This window comes from Trichosurus vulpecula, chromosome 1, assembly GCF_011100635.1.
Source record: "Trichosurus vulpecula isolate mTriVul1 chromosome 1, mTriVul1.pri, whole genome shotgun sequence".
In the NCBI taxonomy this organism is placed as follows: Eukaryota; Metazoa; Chordata; class Mammalia; order Diprotodontia; family Phalangeridae; genus Trichosurus; species Trichosurus vulpecula.
In genome coordinates, this window is record NC_050573.1 from 217,830,864 (window position 1) to 217,850,195 (window position 19,332).

The window sequence follows — 19,332 nt, forward strand, 5'->3', positions numbered from 1 at the left end:
TGGATGCACTGTTGAAGGAAACATTGGCATTTAATAGATTATGTGACTGTAAGGAGACGAGAGAGACAGGATATGAGAATGACAAAGGCAATGTGTGGTGCAGAGTGCTGGACTGATCATAGACTTATCCTCTCCAAGCTAAATATTCACATTCAATAAAATTGGTATTCTCAAGGCAAAATGAGTACCACAAAAATTAATGTCAACAGATTACAGCTCTTCTTTGAGCTTGGAGGGAATGTGGAGCCAACACACAGTTGGCAACAGTGGAAGAGAAAAGAGATGGGCAGTTTTCAGAGATTTGGTATATAGAACTGCTTTTGCTCATCTGGGTCAGAACATTCACAAACACCGAGACAGCTTTGATGAAAATGATCGGGAAGTTCAGAAGCTGCTAAATGAAAAATGAAAACTCCACAGGGCTTACCATCAGGATAGTTCATCCATCTTTAAGAAGGTAGCATTTAATTGCATCAAAAGTAAAGTACAAGCAAAACTTAGAAAGATGCAGAATTCTTGGCTCAGTTAGAAGGCAAATGAAATTCAGTTTTATGCTTATAGCAATAATCCAAAGTGCTTTTATGATGCCCTGAAGGGCATTTATGGGCCAAAGACATATCTCAACTACTCAGTGCTGACAGAGTCACATTGATTAGAGATAAGGACATGACATAGAGGGATGTACTGAACACTTACATAGTGTTCTCAACAGACTATCATCAATCAATGCTGAGGCCACTGACCATTTAGCTCAGGTTGAAGTCAGTCCCTCCCTAGGAGAAGAGGTTTTGAATGCTTTTAGGCTCCTTTTGTGTGGCAAAGCACCTGGTGCTGATTCTATTCCAGCTGAGATTTACAAGGTAGGGGGTCCATCGCTCATACAAAAGTTGACTGAAATTTTCCAGGTTATACAGCAAGAGGAGATTATCCCCCAGGATGTTTCCATTGTCCATCTCTATAAAGGCAAAGGAAATAGATTGTCCTGTGACAATCATGGTGGGTATCTCTCTTAGTCATTGCTGCCAAGATTCTTTTCAGAGTCCTCCATAATAGGCTGATCCTTCACCTGGAAGATGGTCATCTATCTAAGAGCCAATACGGGTTCAGAAAGGGCCAAGGAATGGTCAATATAATGTTTGCTGCCCAACAACTCCAGGAGAAATTCCAGGAGCAGAACAGATATCTGTATACAATGTTTGTAGATCAGACCAAGGCCCCTGATACTGTCAGTCATGAGGGCTTATGGAAAATTATGTCAAAATTTGGTTGTCCAAGAAAGTTTACTAGCATAGTATGTCAATTTCATGACAGCATGCTTGCCTGGCTTCTGGAGAATGGACAATTCTCTAGTGCTTTCCTAGTCACCAGTGCAATGAAACAAGGCTGAGTGCTTGCTTCCATGCTTCTTAGTATGATGTTTTCAGTCATGTTGTCAAATGCTTTCAATAAGGATGAACAACGCATTGAGGTCAAATTCCACAATGATAGTAAATTCTTAAACTTGAAAAAGCTACAAGCCAAGACAAAAGTAGAGGGAGTGATGGTACATGGTTTTCTGTTTGCAGATGATTGCACACTCAATGCAGCCTCTGAAGCTGAGATGCAATAAAGTATGGATCAATTATCTGCTGTTTGTGCTAATTTGGCCTAACAACACCAAAAAAAGAGCATGAGGTGCTCCATCAGCCACCACCACACCATCCATATATGGAACCATTGTTTAAAGCAAATGGAAAAGTTTTGGATGCTCTGGGGGAAGTTAACTTACCTTGGTAGTGTACTTTCCAGGGATGTACACATTGATAATGAGGTTGATGTGCACATTGCCAAAGCTAGCTCAGTGTCTGGGAAGCTCCAAAGAAAGGCATCGGAGAGAAGAGGTATTGTACTATCAAACTGCAGGTCTACGGGTGCTGACTTCATTATTGTATGCCTGTGAAACCTGGCCAATATACCAGCACCAAGAAACTGAATCACTTCCATGTGAATTATCTTAGGAAGATTCTGAAGATCACCTGACAGGATAAGATACCAGACACTGAGGTCCTTTCTTGAGCTGGACAGCCAAGCATTCAAACTGCTTCAGAGTGCAACTCTGATGTATACTTGCCAAAAAGACTATTTTATGGAGAACTCACACAGGGCAAGCATTCATATAGTATTCAGAAGAAGCAATACAAGGATACTCTCAAGGTCTCTCCTAAGAACTTTGGAATTGATTATGTGACATGGAAGACACTGGCACAGGACCACTTAGCATGCCATGCCCATATCAGAGAAGTTGCTGTGCTCTGTGAGCAAAGCAGAATTGAAACAGCTCAAAGACACACAGGATGCACAGATTTAGAGAATCCACCCCAAATGTTAACATGGACTGTGTGCCTAACCTGTGGTGGAGCATTTTGAGCTTGTATTTGTCTTATCGGTCACAATTTTACACACTGAATCTTGACTCTAGCATAGTGATGTCATTTTGGTCCTCTTTGAGAATAAAGGACAATATCTGTTGTTTTTATTTTTTATAAAATTGTTCTATCATTGTCTTGTTTTTTACATCATCATAGTTTCCCCAAAATCTGTCTTCCTCTCTTGGTCAGAGCTCCAACCCTTATAACAAATAATATGTAAAAAAAAGAAGAGAACAAAAAAATAGCACAACCAATGGAGACATTGAAGAGGTGCAAAAATATGTGCAATGTCCAACACTTGTGGACCTCTCAGCTCCAAGAACAGTCATGACTGATCTTTATAATTTTGATACATTGACTTTCGATTTTCTGTGTTATTGTTCTTTCCATTTTCATTGTTATGCATTGTCATGCATATTGTTTTATCGGCCATGCTTACTTCACTATGTGTCAGTTCAACTAAGTCTTTCAGTGCTCCTCTACATTTATCACATTCATCATTTCTTACAGCACAGTAATATCTTCCATTACTTTCAGTTACCACTACTAGTTTATATATTCCCCAATTTATGTCATGCATTTCCTTTCCAGTGGTTTGCTACAACAAAACATGTTGTTATAAGTATCTTGTTTTATATGGAGCCTTTCTCTTTGTCAATAACCGCTGTGGGGTATATAGAAAATGATGGTTCAAAGAGTATAATGAACAAGCCAAAGGGTATTTTGATTTTAGTCACTTATTTGCATAGTCCCAACCACTTTCCAGGATAGTTATACCAACTCACACCTTGACCAACAATGAATTAGTGGGTTTGTCTTTCTATAATTCTTCAATATTGACTATTGCCTTTTTGGACAGTATTAAGTATTAAGAGGGATTCTGCATAGAGCAGTGAATAGAGAACTGGCTTTGGAACCCAGAAGACTTAGGTTCAAGACCTGACACTGACAGATGCTGCCTATGTGAGTCACTAAAACTCTCAGTGCCCCAGGTAACACTTTAATACTAATAGTTGCTAGCATATGTATATAATGAGAGACGGGAGAAGAATTATAAGATATGGCTAAGGAGAACCAATCCAGTAGCTTTGAAACCTCTGACTTTTAGCTATTTCAGTATCCTGGGCTCTCCAGTTGTCCTGATCTTCATCTAGCCACTGGACCCAGATGGACTCTGGAGGAGAAAGTGAGACTAGAGACTTTGTACAACCCTCTATCGCTTAAATCCAATTCACTCTCCAGTCATGGCATCCTATTCCTGATCTCATGGTTCTCTTTGAGAACAAAGGACAAGTAGCAACCTGTGAATAGTCCAAGATGCCCCACTGGGGACACAAGTGGTCAGTTCCAGCTGGGCAACTCAACTCTTCCTCTCCTCTCCTCTCCTCTCCCCACATGGGATATCATCCCCTTACCTAAGGGTGCTCTGCCCAAAGGCAGGTACATTTTGAAGGCTGAAACCTACCTAGACATCTTGGGGATTACTAGGTAGATTTCTTTCTTAAAGCCCATGCCTGAAATCCAGTTCACTCTGGCTGTCATTAATGTACTATTTAATGGTTGTCGTTTGGGCCCCCATGGCTCAGAATGAATGTAAATAGTAATTATTTCTCCTTTGGCCAGAAACTCAGAGGATCTTCCATTCCCAGTTTGATTTTTTTAATTATTAAAGGGGCCATCCCCTGACTGACTTCTTAAACAGCCCTAATCACTGAATGGGCATTGCCTCATTCAAAGTGAGAAATCAGAAATAACTTAGCTTAAAAAGGCCATGGTCTCCCTCTGCATCCTGGATCATCTCCAAATGTCCTGATCTATATCTGGCCACTGGACCCAGATGGATCTGGAGGAGAAAGTGAGGCTTGTAACTTTGCACAGCCCTCCCTCACTTAAATCCAATTCAGTTGCAAGTCATGGCATCATCTTCCCGATATCATAGTCCTCTTTGAGAAAGACAAACTGCAACTTCAGTACCATGGAGAGAAACAATTTTCAAATGAATAAGCAGAAGAAAAAAAAGTGATGGTCATAAATTTTGACAGTTATTTGTGTGTGTGTAAAGATTTTTTAAAATTTATTTTTGGTTTTCAACAATCATTTCTACACTATTTTGAGCCACAAATTTTCTCCCCATCTCCACCCTCCTTCCTACCCCAAGATGTCATGCATTCTGATCATCCCTTTCCCCAGTCTGCCCTCCCTTCTATCACCTAACTCCATCCCCTATCCCTTTTCACCTTACCTTCTTGAAGCCAAGATACATTTCTATACCCTATTGCCTGTATATCTTATTTCCCAGTTGCATGTAAAAACAACTTTTAAACATTTGTTTTTAGAACTTTGAGTTCTAAATTCTCTCCCTTCTTCCCTCCCCACCTACCCTCCTTGAGAAGGCAAGCAATTCAAAATAGGTTATACATGTATAATTATGTAAAACACTTCCATAATAGTCATGTTGTGAAAGACTAACTATATTTCCCTCCATCCTATCCTGTTTCCCTTTATTCAATTTTCTCCTTTGACCCTATCCCTTTTCAAAAGTGTTTGCTTTTGACTACCTCTTCCCCCAATCTGCCATCCCTTCTGTCATCAGTCCCTCTTATCCCCTTCTCCTCTACTTTTCTGTAAGTAAGATACCCAACTGAATGTGTACATTATTCCCTCCCTGAGCCAAATCCAATGAGAGCAAGCTTCACTCATTCCACCTCACCTACCCCCTCTTCCCTTCCAGTATAAAAGCTTTTTCCTCCCACTTTCAGGTGAGATAATCTACCTCATTCTACCTCTCCCTTTCTCCCTCTCCAAATATATTCCTTTCTCACCTGTTAATTTTATCCTTTTAGATATTGTCCCTTCATATTCAACTCACCCTGTTCCGTCCGTCCGTCTGTCTGTCTATCTATCTATCTACACATATATTACTTTCAAATAACCCAATATTGAGAAAGGTCTCATGAGTTACAAATACCATCTTTCCATGTAGGAATGTAAATAAAACAGTTCAACTTTAGTAAGTCCTTTATGATCTCTCCTTCCTATTTACCTTTTCATGCTTCTCTTGATTCTTGCACTTGAAAGTCAAATTTTCTATTCAACTCTGTTTTTTTAAATCAGGAATGCTTGAAAGTCCTCTATTTCATTGAAAGTCTATATTTTGCCCTTAAGTGTTTTACTCAGTTTTGCTGGGTAGGTGATTCTTGGTTTTAATCCTAGGTCCTTTGACTTCCAGAATATCATATTCCAAGCCCTTCAATCCCTTAAGGTAGAAGCTGCTAGATCTTGTATTATCCTGATTGTGTTTCCACAGTACTTGAATTGTTTCTTCCTGGCTGCTTGCAATATTTTCTCCTTGACCTGGGAACTCTGGAATTTGGCTATAATATTCCTAGGAGTTTTCTTTTTGGGATCTTTTTCAAGAAGCAATCAGTGGATTCCTTCAATTTCAAGTCCAGTGGAATATCCAAAAAGCCACCTAGCTGCCTCCTCTGTAGCTAATTGCAAATTTGCTTTTGTCCTCTATCTTTAAAGTGAGATATTCATCCTTTATATTCTTTTCGATAGCTCAGTTGGCCAAACCTCCTAGCCAACTGTTCATAGGAATTACCTATTTGTCATACCTGTTCCCTCTGCTGTGGGCTCAGCTGCTGTGGGTTGCTAAGCAAATTTAACTTGATATACGGTAGCTTCTTTCACAGAAGTAGCTCTTAGCTCAGCTTCCCTTAATTGGCAATTAGACATTTCTGCCACACCCCAAGGCAAACTAAAGAAAACAGAAGTTTATTTCCTCTTGGCTTAATATTCTCCAGTACATGCTTAGCATGAGGTTTGTCTCTCCTAGGAAACATTATTGTTCCTGTTTGACTACTGTCCACTGTGATTAAATAACTTAACACCTAGGATTTCCATGATAAACTTGAAAGATTTGGACCATATAGGTATATAACATACATATATAAGCATATATGCATATAGACATATGTAACATATATATTGTTAAATGATTACATTATTTGATGCTGAGCATTTTATATCAAAACGTTTTGGCTTAACAATTAATACCAAGAAAACACAAGCTCCATCAGCTAACACCATACCATCCAAAAGTGTACCCATCAGTTATAGCAAATGGAGAAGTTGTGGATGCTGTAGATAAGTTCACTTACCTTGTAGTGTGCTTTCCAGGGATGTACACATACATAATGAGGTTGACACACACATTGCCAGGGCTAGCTTAGTGTTTGGGAGGCTCCGAAGGAAAGTATGGGAGACGAGATATTAGACTGATTACCAAACTGAAGGTCTATAGAGTTTTTGTGCTGAGCTCATTGTTGTATGCCTGTAAAATCTGGACAGTCTACCAGTGCCATGCCAGGAAACTGAATAGTTTCCATTTGAATTGTCTTAGGAAGATTCTGAAGATCACCTGGCAGAATAAGGTACCAGACACTGAGGTTCTTTCTTGAGCTTGACTGTCAAGCATTCAAACTCTGCTTCAGAGGATGCAACTCAGATGTGCTGGCTACACTGTTTGAATGCAAAAGGTACGATTGCCCAAAAGACTATTTTAGGGAGAACTCACACTGGTCAAGCATTCATATAGTGTTCAGAAGAAGCAATACAAAGACACTCTCAAGGTCTCTCTTAAGAACTTTAGAATTGATTGTGTGACATGGAAGACACTGGCACAGGACCACTCAGCATGGCATGCCCAGATCAAAGAAAGAGCTGTGCTTTTTGAGAAAAACAGAATTGAAACAGCTCAAAGGAAAGGCAGGATGCACAAATTTAGAATATCCGCTCCACATGTTCACATGGGCTATTTGTGCTCAACCTGTGGTAAAGCACTCCAAGCTCAAATTGTGTTGATCGGCCACAGCTGGACACATTGAAACTTGACTCTAGCATAATGATAGCATTTTGGTCTTCCTCAAGAATGAAGGAAAACAACCAACCAGTCTTTTTAAATTCCCATTTTGCTAAGGAATAAAATGCATTTCCCTATTTATGACAATCAAAAAAAAAAACAACTAGAGGTTCTATGACTCTCAGAAACCTCTTGAGCTCACAATAGTTTGATTTTTCCACCATCTACTGATTATTTTGCTTTTTCCTGATTAATATCCACTGCTCAGCCCCTACAATTTTGTGTAAATGTCCTTATTCCATGCTTTCATTCCTCATTTGTCTTTAGATTTCTCAAATATTCTACATTAACCAATACAAAATATTCCCCATGGAAGCTGGCATAGGGGATACAAAACTAGACTTAGAATCCTCAAGACTTAGATTAAAATCCTTACTCACACACAAAGCAGTATACTCCTATGATATCAAGGAAAATGGAAAGAATATTGGCTCAGGGGTCAGAGTTCTTAGGTTCAAATCTGACTTATAGTGTATGTTACTTCTGTGATCTTCAGTAATTTATTAATGTCCCTGGGCCTCAGTTTCCTTATTGATTGAAAAACAAACCAAAACAACTAAGAATTGTACTAGATGACTTCTGAAGTCCATTTCCTGCTTTAGAACTATGAAGTCACTTAAATTCTCTGAGTGTGTTCTTTTTTCTATAAAATTGGGGATAATAATAGTGGAAGAGGATGAATATTGAGAATACGCTGTCACTTTGGTTCTTTAAGACATCATGAGTAACTGGAAAGAAAAATTTCTGTTGGATGATGAGCTCAAAAATATTCAAAGAGAAATTTTAGGAGCTTAATGATCTGTTGAGAGTTTATGTAGATAACTCCATTTTATTTTGTATTTACCACTTTACTATGTTGCCTCAGCTTAGAATCAGTTTGAATCAGGCTACTTTTCTCCAGTATCTTCCTTTGCCTCTAAATTGCTTTATGATTGCAAAAGAGGACTGAGAGGACTTTGATTGCTGAAACAAGTCTGCACCTTCTCTATATTTTATATGATAAAGGGTGGCAATTCTCTTTGATCTAGTGAGAATGACTATGCTAATAAGGATATTCTTTCCTCTTCTACAGGACAAAAGAGCATAACACAATTCCTCTTTCATTACTCTGTCTGTCTCACATAGCTTTGAGTGGGGACAATATATAAATATCACCTGCTGAATTATGACACAAATATATTCATTGACTACTGATGGTGTATCACAAGCTTGAATGAATAAACTGTAGTTTTACCTCACTGTAAGTCTCTAATTATTGACATCATCTAGTCCATGTACCACAGCACAAATTTCATAATAGTTAGGTTAACGGCCTCTGTCATGTCCCTCTCCCCAGTTGGTTATACTAGACACTTTGGAGAACTTCCCCTTTATTGAGATCTAGCATTCTCTCTTGGTTGAGTTGAATTACCTCCCTCTCAGTGGGAGAACTCCTTCACACTGTATTGTTTGATATATATTTTCTGTAATTTATTTCTTCTGATTTTTATTTTGCTGTTTGAATAAAAATTTTTATTGACTATTTACTATGTGTATTTGTTGTAGAACTGGTATTTGTAGAAAGAGACTCAAGCCATGGATATAAAGTATGATCCTGTTTCTTCCCAATTACTGAAACAATGATAAGAAATTAGATTAAACCTAAAAATCATGTCCGCTAGACTAGTAATATTTAAGACAGCAAATAAATATAATTCTAACCTGGTAAATTCTCTCCCTAAAGAGAATAGAATGTCCCCTGCCCTAACCTCTTGCTTTCCCTCCTGGCAGGAATTAAAGTCTCCCTTGGATAAAGGTGGGGAGAGAAAAAGCTAGAGATGTCAATTCTACCTCCCTTTAAGCCACACACCACTCCTATGCTACATGTGAAGGGCAATATTTCCTACATCTATAACTAAGTTTTTTTTTTTAATGTTAGACTCTATGGCAGGATTTTTGTAAATAAATCACTCTGTGAACAAGGAGAAAAATACAATACATCAATATGTTTTGTAGAAGAGCATAACAGCATGACTGGAGCTAGTCAGCATAGCAACATATCATAATCACCCCATTGCAGTGATCCTGGACCTCTAACTGCTACACTAAACACTCCATTTCCAGTCAACCCCCATACCTTCTCCCTTACTCCCAACCCAACCATGACAAATGATGTCCCACTTCATTTCTACACAGCCTTTCTGCTGTACTCTCTGGATTAAAGGCTCTATAATTAAAACAAAACAAAAAAAACCACTTGCTTTCTTTCTCAATTTTTTTCTTTATTACTCCATCTTCTGGCTGTCACTGAGTCTTCCTTATATATACATAGTTGTTTGGATATGTTCTTACCCATTAGAAAGTGAGCTCCTCGATGGCAGGAGGCTCTTTTTACCTTTATTTTTTATCTCCATCACTTAAGCATTTGATAAATGATTATTGACCAACTGACTGACTTGTACTTTTACATAAAATAGTTTTACATAAAATAATCCAAGCCTGTAACTCACTGAAAGCTCATAAAAATATGTTTAGATTAAAATTAATTTACTTACACATATCAATGCTAATAGGGTTCATCGAATTTGTACAGTCATTTTCTCTGCACCATTAAAATCTTCATGGATTTACTCCAATAGCTACTACCAATGCATTTGAAGAATTTAACCATTCTAATATGAAAAAGAATTTTTACTAATTTACTAATTAGTTTACTAATTTCAGAAAACTTTTACCACAAGCTCGTAACTCAATAGCAATATGTATCATGTTACCACAAGTTGTAAATTTATTAGTAAAACTTGTATTCTTTTTCTGGATTTGGTTTCAATAAATATATTTGCAAAATCTAGAAATGAGCATTTGAATGCAAGAACACACAATTGGGGAAGCAGTAGTGAGACACAAAACACATTTGAGGATGGACAGTGTGAAAAAGAGAGAGAATAGGATAAATGAGGGAAAATAGGATGGAAGGAAATACACAGTAGTCATAACTATGATTACAGCAAGCTGCTCTGATTGAGGCCTCATTTCTCAAATATTTAGAGATCTGAGTCAAATTTATAAAAATACAAATCATTCACCAATTGATAAATGGACAGTGGATGTAAATAAGCAGGTGTTTAGACAAAGCAATGGAAGCTATGGCTATATATAGCTTCCACGAATCCAATCTCCTTTTTATTAGCATGATTCCTTCTCTTTTCCCTCTCCCCTCTTACATTACTTACCTATACTGAAGAGTGTATCTTGTTTCCTCTTTGAGCCAATTTTGATGAGAGTAAGGTTCAAGTGCTCCCCCTCCAAGTCTCTCATCTTCCCTTCCACCATAAAAGCTGTTTCTGCCTCTTTCATGTGAGTTAATTTACCCTATTCTACCTCCCCCTTCCACTTCTTCCCATGCATTCCCCTTTCTCACCTCTTAATTTTATATCATTTCATCATATTCAACTAATATTCATACCCTCCATAGCCACCTTCTAATTTCACTAAAAATGATAAAATTCTTAGGAGTTCCAAGTATCATCTTTCCAACCTAAGAATGTAAACTTTCGCACCATGACCTTCCCCATCATGGTTTCAGTATATCATGGGTAGGCATAAGAAATTAGATGGAAATATTTTCAGAGTTTTGCAGAAGTCACAGACAGCACATGAAAGCCAGCAGACAACCCAGAGACTATATATGACCAAATACTTAACTGAAATTTTACAATAACACTGTAAACATCCCATAAAAGAAAAAGAAAAAATAGACTTCTCTGGTATGAAGGGAAGGTGGATTTTTACCTGGATTTTCCAGATCCTGGGGGTGCCATGCCCTAGAGCCCTGTGATTTGGGAGAGATAACTGTAAACTCTTTAGCCTTAATGAATCCCTTACATTATATCTTTCCAGTTTCGTTTTTATGGTTTTTTTGAGTCTTATATTTGAAAATCACATTTTCTATTCAGATCTGGTCTTTTCATCAGGAATTCTTGAAGGTCATCTATTTCATTGGGTATCACTCTTTTTTTCTCCTGAAGGATCATACTTGGTTTTGCTGGGTCAGCGATTCTTAGTTGTAATTCCAGCTCTTTTGCTATCTAGAATGACATATTCCAAGTCCTCCTATCCTTTAATTTGGAAGCTGCTGAATTTTGTGTTATCTTGACTATGGCTCCACAATAGTTAATTTTTTTATTTTTGGATGTTAGCAATATTATCTCCTTAACCTAGTAAATCTGGAATTTGGCCCTAATATTCCTTAAAGTTTTCTTTTTGTGATTTTTTTTAGGAGGTGATTAGTAGATGTTTTTTTTCAATTTCTATTTTACCTACTGGCTCTAAACTATCAATACAGTTTTCCTTGATAGTTTCTTGAAAGATAATGTCCAGATTCTTTTTTTGGTCATAGCTTTTAGTTAGTCCAATAATTCTTGAATTATCTGTCCTCAATTTATTTTCCAGGTCTGTTGTTTTTCAAGTGATATATTTCATATTTTCTTGTATTTTTTCATTCTTTTGATTTTGTTTTATTGTTTCTTGATGTCTCATGGGGTCATTAGCTTTCATTACCCAATTCTAATTTTTAAGCAATTCTTTTTTTCAGGGAATTTTTTGTTCCTCCTTTTCCATTAGGCCATTTTACTTTTTAAGGAGTTCTTTTCTTCAGTGAATTTTTGTACATTTTTTTTGAGGTGATCAATTTTGTTTTGCATGGAGTTCTTCTCTTCAGTGAATTTTTGTATATCTTTTTCCATTTGGACGATTTTGCTATTTAAGGAGTTCTTCTCTAAAGTGGATTTTTGTGTCTCTTTTATCATTTGGCCTATTTTCTTGTTTAGGGTGTTGTTTTCTTCAGTATTTTTTGCGACTCCTTTACCAAGCTGGGGACTTGGTTTTTTTTTTTTTTTTGATGATTTTATTCCATCTCTCTCATTTCTTTTTCAAATGTTTTCTCTATTTCTCTTATTTGTTTTTATTCCTTTTTGAAATGTTCTAGGAATTATTTGGGGGCCTCAGACCAACACCCTTTTTGTGTTTTGATCTTTCCTGTCACCATAGTAACTTTTTATGATCATTTTCCTTTTGTTGTTGTTTGTTCATTTTTCCAATTTATTTCTTGACTTCTAACTTTATGTCCATGTTTGTCTCTGCTCCCAGGGTAGAGGAAGCACTATAAGCACTGTTCCAAGCTTCAGGGGTTTATGTGTGTGTGTGTGTGTGTACGCATGCACATGCATGCATGTGTAGCTGTTGTCAGAACCAATTGTGAGGGGTTGTATGTTTTCAGTTCTTTCAAGGTGGTGTGGTCTAAGGAGAGGTGTGTTTGCTTCTCTTCTGATCTATGTTCTGGTCTCTGAGTGACCACAAGCACTCTTTTTCACCATGGAACTATGACCAGGGTTCCTAATCCCTTGGAGCCACAAGCTCTGATGTGCTAGAGCTCCTCTTTGTCCTGGGACTGAGACCTAGATCCATGTGTTGGCAAAAATATAGAGTCCTGCACCTAGTCCAGCAAAGATACCACTGTAATCTCCTTTTGGCTGTTTTTTGACCTCCTTACTTTCTGTGGGCTGAGATCTCCAGGATCCACTCTTGCAAACTGAGTTGCCTCCAAGGCCTGCTGCTGGATTGCTGGTTCATTGTCCATGCTGTACCATGTTCCACTATTACACTTCTGTGACAGACCTTTCCTGCTAACTTTCTAGGTTGTCTTGGCTTGGAAAGGTTTTTGCCCCTCATCCTTTTGTGGGTTCTGCTGCACCAGAACTCATCTTGAGGCATTATTTTAACATTGTTTGGAAGGGAATTTTGGAGACCCCAAGCAACTCCCTACCTTTTTTCTGCCATCTTGGCTGGTTTGTGTTATTATTAACATAATGGAAAACAAATCATTAAAAATGCTTCTCAAACCAAACAGAATAAGCATTGAGAAAAATTTAAATCAAGTTTATTTGTAGTATTCTTGGAGAAATAAGTGAATATAAGACAAAGACATAATTGTTCTAATGGCATGTTTATTGTAATTGAAATATTTAAACATTCATTTAATGGGCATTCATATTTCTTTGTTTTGTTATAATTATCAATAAAATTTCAGATATCATACACTACATAAAATAGCACATGACTGGAGGAAGGGCTACAAAATGTTGATGTATCATGAAGCACTTCAAATTTAATTCAACCTAAAAAGTTCAGTCTGTGAAAGTTATAGGTGAAAGCAAAATCCTAAGGCTACTAGTAAATGGTGAGATATAATTATTTTTAATTTTTTTTTATTTTTAGTTTACAAAATTCAGTTCCACAAGTTTTTGGGTTCCAAATTTTCTCTCCCTCCCTCTCCTCCTCCCTCCCCCCCCAAGATAGCATGCCATCCAATGTAGGTTCTACATTTAGACAAAAATTCCATTAAAGAAAATCTGATTATTGTTGCTGTCCTTTGTGTATGAAGAGAACCAAAATGACACCACTGTATCCAGGTCAAGGTGCAGTGTGCCTGACTATGGCTGATCAGAACAATACAAGCTTGGAAGACTCTACTACAGGTCAAGCACAAATAGTCCATATGAACATTTGGAGTGGAGGTGTCTCTAAATTTGCACATCTCACATTTCTTTGGAGCTACTTCAATTCTGCTTTGCTCACAGAATTTAACATCTTCTTTGATGTGGGTACACCTTGGTTGGCAGTCCTGCACCAGTGTCTCCCACATCTCACAATCAAGTTCAAAGTTCTTCAGAGAGACCTTAAAAGTATTCTTATATTGCTTCTTCTGACCTCCATGTGAGTGCTTGACTTGTGTGTGTTCTCTATTAAATATTCTTTTAGACAAACATACATTTGGCATTCTTATGGACCAGTCCAACAGAGCTGGGCTTTCTGCAATAGAGTTTGAATGTTTAACAGTGCAGCTGGAGAAAGGATCTCAGTGTTCAGCACATTTTCTTGCCATTTGATCTTCAGACTCTCTCTAAGACAATTCAAATGGAAGTGATTAAGTTTCCTGAAATGGTGCTGGTAAATTGTAGAAGTTTCACAGGTATATAACAATAAGGTCAACACAATAGCTCTGTAGACTTTCATGTTGCCAGGCAGCCTAATACCTCTTCCCTCCCACACTTTCTTTTAGAGTTTTCCAATCATTGAGCTAGCTCTGGCAATGTGTGTGTGTCAACCTCATCATTGATACTTATACCCACCGAAATTATATTGCCAAGGTACGTGGACTTGTCCACAGAATGCAAAATTTCTCCATTTACAATAACTGATAGTTCCATGTATGGATGACATGATGATAGCTGATGGAGAACTTCTCCTGTGTTTTATTTTGGTTTTTGTTTGTTTGTTTTGGTGTTAATTGTCAGGCCCAAACTAACACAATTTGCAGAGAATTAATCCATACTCTGTTTCATCTCAGTCTCAGAGGCTGCATTGAGTGCACAATGATTTACAAACAAAAAGTCAAGCACCAACTCTCCCTCCACTTTAGTCTTGATTTGTAGCCTTTCCAAGTTAAATAATTAACCATTAGTGTGATAACTGGCCTTGATAGTATTTTTATCCTCATAGAAGGTATTTGACAACACTAATGGAAACATCATGCTAAAATGCATGGGAGCAAGCACAAAGCCCTGCTTCACTTCATTGATGACTGGGAAAGTGTGAGAGGAATGTCTATTATCTAGAAACCGTGCAGGCATTCCATCACAGAACTGGTTTATGATACTGATAAACTTCTCAAGGCAACCAAATTTCATCATGATCTTCCAAAAACCGTTACAATTGTCAGTATCAAAGTCCTTGGTCAGATCAATGAATGTTGTGTACAGACAGACCTCTGTTCTGCATCTGGTATTTTCCCTAGATTTGTTGGATAGCAAACATCATGCTGATCATTCCTCAACCTTTTCTGAAGCCATACTGACTCTCAGATAGATGACCATCTTCCAGCTGAAAGATTAGTCTATCAAGGTGGATTCTGGCAAAAATCTTGCCAGCTACGATGAATGACTGACTAAAAACTCTAGTCAAGGAGGATTTTCATTGACCCATACCATTCCTTCAGTTATATTTGGTGCATGCTAAGAGAACTGGAAATGGTAACTGCTAATTTGTAATGTATTTGGATGAGCAATCTTTTTAAAATATCATGATTGTCTCACCTTTGATAGGTGTGTATGGGAGAATCCTTCATTGCAATGAAAACAACATTTCTGGGAAGTTATATTGAATTTGTATGTGTCATTAACAGTTTGAGCTGGGCTTGAGTTTACCTTTTTATGAGTACCTCTGCCAAACAAAATATTCTTTCAAAGGAGAATAAACAATATGACCTACTAGTAAATGCTTTGGACTTGAAGGTTTATATCATTCTTAATAGCATCTGACCTTTCAGACCTAAAACATGATGACATTTTAAATAACCCTACATCAAATGATTTTTAGATTAATGTAACAATATTTTTAGACATTACATTTAGATGTGGGTGACAAGAAGGAAAATATTGCCAAAATCCAGCTCAGAGATTATAATTACAAGTATTGAGAAAATCACATACAATTGAGATTCTTGCCTCAGTTTAAAAAAATAAACATAGAGATCTACATAAGAGGAATATTATGCAAAAATTTTGTATATTATCTAAAAATAATTAACTAAGCATGGACTACAAGAGTATTTTTTACATTTAAAGTCATTTTTCTATGTGATATAATTTTGCTACACGTAAGCAGAAAGACCTTTTACAATATTCTTAAAAGCACTAAGACAAGCAGCCACAAACATACTAGGAGCATAATTTCATCATAAGACCTTATAATTCCCCTTTAAAGAGACCAGCATGTTTTAAATTGCTATTTAACTCTCAGCTATTACAATTATATAACTTCAGCATATGAAAATATCATGTGTAAATAATTTGTACTTGGGATACCAATGTCATGGTTTATGTTTACCCCTTTTCTTGACAATGTAAAAATATACTTCACAACACATTATTTAATTTATTTAAAACTTTAGCTCTCTAACTTGAAATAAATAGGAGTTTTATTTTGTCAAAAAATTCTTCAAATTGATTCAGGAAAAAAATCAAAACTAAAGAGGCTAATAAAAATGTTAACGATATTTCAGGACTAATGAAAAGTGGATATACTCATCAGGGGGAAAGAAAAAAAGCAAACAACATAACAAGAAATGATTTTAAGGAGTGGAAATACTAAAAGTAACAAAGGGATTGCTTTGTAATTTACATAACTAGAACTATTTGCATAAAGATGTCTGTTTAAAATGTTTATAATTAAAATTGAAGCTGTGATAGTTATTAATTGCAATAAAAATAAAATAGAATCTTAAAATAGAAACAGCAGTAATGACATATAATCTAATATCCCACCAAATGAAGAAATACTCTTACGATATTCCTGATAATTGAATATAATCATTCAATCTCTGCTTGAACATTTCCGCTAATATCTTACTACATCTCCAGGCAATCATATCCATTATTGGAGAACTCCAATATTTGGAAAGTTTTTTCTTACAGTAAAACAAATTCTGCCTCACTTTAATCTCCCCACACGCATCTTAGTTTTGCTTACTATAGCTAGGTAGAATAAGAATTGAGTGCTATTTTTGGCTCAACCACTTACTAGCCATATATGCAAAAATCTGTGACTTTGTCAGTGTTGAGAACTCCTGATCTGGGGATTTCTTCAATCTTAAGAAAAGAGGTGATTTACAACGGTCACACAACTTGTCACAAGTGTCAGAATTAGATAGTGTACTACCTCTACTAATCATGGAACTTTGGAAAAGTTAAATTCTCAGTTTTGATTTCTCAATATATAAAAAAAGGAGATACTCTTTTATTTCAAAGTGTTGTTAAAAGAGTAAGATGATTACATACATAAAATAACATATATGAGAAAATGCAAATAAATTACAAAATAATATATACAATAGTGTTTTTTAAATTGTAAAGTCCTTTAGAAATTTCAGCTATCATTATTATTCTACAAGACAAGCCTTCAAATATTTGAAGACATGGATCTTCACTTGTTTTCTTTTTTGGCTCTTAATGCACCCTACCTTCTAGTATTTATCATAAAATTTGTCATCAAATATAAGTTCTAGACTCTTATTGATTCTCTCTGAGTTAAAATCAACATTCCATGACTCTTTACAGCCCATGTACCAATACACAAGGGAAATTTAGGTTTGCCTCATGTGTAGGTTCTTTCTAAAAGAGGGAACAAAAAAATACTTCATGGGAGCAGAGTCAAGATAGAGGCTTGAAAACATGGGCTCATTTAAGCTCTCTCCCAAATTCCTCCAAACACCAGTAAAAAATGACTAAAATTCTAGAGCTACAGAACTCATGTAACGACAGAGGGAAACAAGTCTGCAGCCCAAGACAGCCTGCATGGTCTCTGGGAAGGGTCTATTGCTCCATGTTGGGAGCAGAGTGCAGCCCAATTTGGGCCACTCCAGGACAGACCAGGCCAGAGTAGACCGGATAGAGGAGGTCTCATGGAACTGAATCACTGAACTGTGGCAGTTACCAGACTTCTCAACCCACAGACACCAAAGACAACTAAGCAGGTCAGTGGGAAAACTGCTGGATCTGGATGAGGGAAGTGTGTGCCCTGCCTGCAGCCCCAGGGCAGCGAAGGTGGCTGCAGTGGAAGTGGCAGCAGCAGCAGCAGCAACAGCAGCAGCAGGTGGCTGCTTCAGGGCCCAGGCCCACAGAGTGGGGGGAATCAAGTGGCTGATGAGAGCAAGAGATCAGGGATCTCTTTGCTGGCATTAAGACAGTGTTCTCTTGCTTTGCCCTGCTTGGATTGGAGCCATAGTCTTGGTTGGAAGAAGGGAGAGAATTTGGAATGCAAAGTCCTGAAAACAAATGTTTAAAAAAAAAAGTTGTTTTTACATGCAAATGGGAAATAAGATATACAGGCAATGGGACATAGAAATCTATTTTTGCCCTACAAGAAAGTAAGGGGAAATGGGATGGGTGGAGGGAAGTGGGGTGATAGAAGGGAAGGCGGACTGGGGAAAGGGGCAATCTGAATTTATGCCATCTTAGGGTGAGAGGGTGGGGAGAAAATTTGTAACTCAAAATCTTGTGAAAATCAATGTTGAAAACTAAAAATATTAAATGAAAAAACAAAAAAAATAAAAAATAAAGTACTTCATGTGTAATTGAGATAAGATATAGAAAATCCATGTGTGCACTCACACACGTATGTACATGTATATGTATGTATATATGTATATATATTTATATACACTCATATCTGCTGCTCCATTACAGCATTTATACACATATATACAGATATATATATTATATATATATATAATATATATATATAGAGAGAGATATGTGTATATCCATATACCTATGCAAACAAACACACAAATGCACACATACATATATACTAGGAAAAACAAAGAAATGGGTAATAAATTGTCTTAAAAATTAAACACATAGAGCAGATTGGATTACCTTTAGGGAATTGCAGAACTCCTTAAACTTCTCCCACAAAGGTCTATTTTTTAAAATACCAATATCCTACCAGTATTAATCTATGACCATGAAACATATCTCCAAAGAAGTGAAAATGAATCTCACACAGAGGTTATGGAGAGGTGAATAAGCACCTTTCAACATATGACAAATACAGAACTTTAAAGAACATCAGTCATTAAACTAACAGTCGTTAAGCTTTTACTATGCACCAGGCATAAATGCCCTGCTACCGGACATACAAAGAAAGACAAAACAAACAAATAAATAAAAACAATCTCTCCTCTCAAGGAGTGCCAAGTAGATATGTACAAGAAAAAAATCTTCCCCTAAATTTTGATGTATTTGTTTAGTATATTATTAATGTTTACATGGTGTCTATTTTAATATAATGTAATCTAGAGGGAAGGCACTTTTTTCATTTTTGTCTTTGTATTTATAGAACCTAAGCACATATAATGGTATTTTATTGAAGTTGGTTGATTAATTAAATGACTTACCCAGT

The 19,332-nt window shown here is 36.8% G+C and overlaps 1 pseudogene; it reads right to left on the bottom strand.

Annotated features, from left to right (window-relative positions):
- Positions 1–12,949, bottom strand: part of LOC118836048 — a 38,833-nt pseudogene extending 25,884 nt beyond the window's left edge.
- Positions 12,950–19,332: the final 6,383 nt, after the last annotated feature.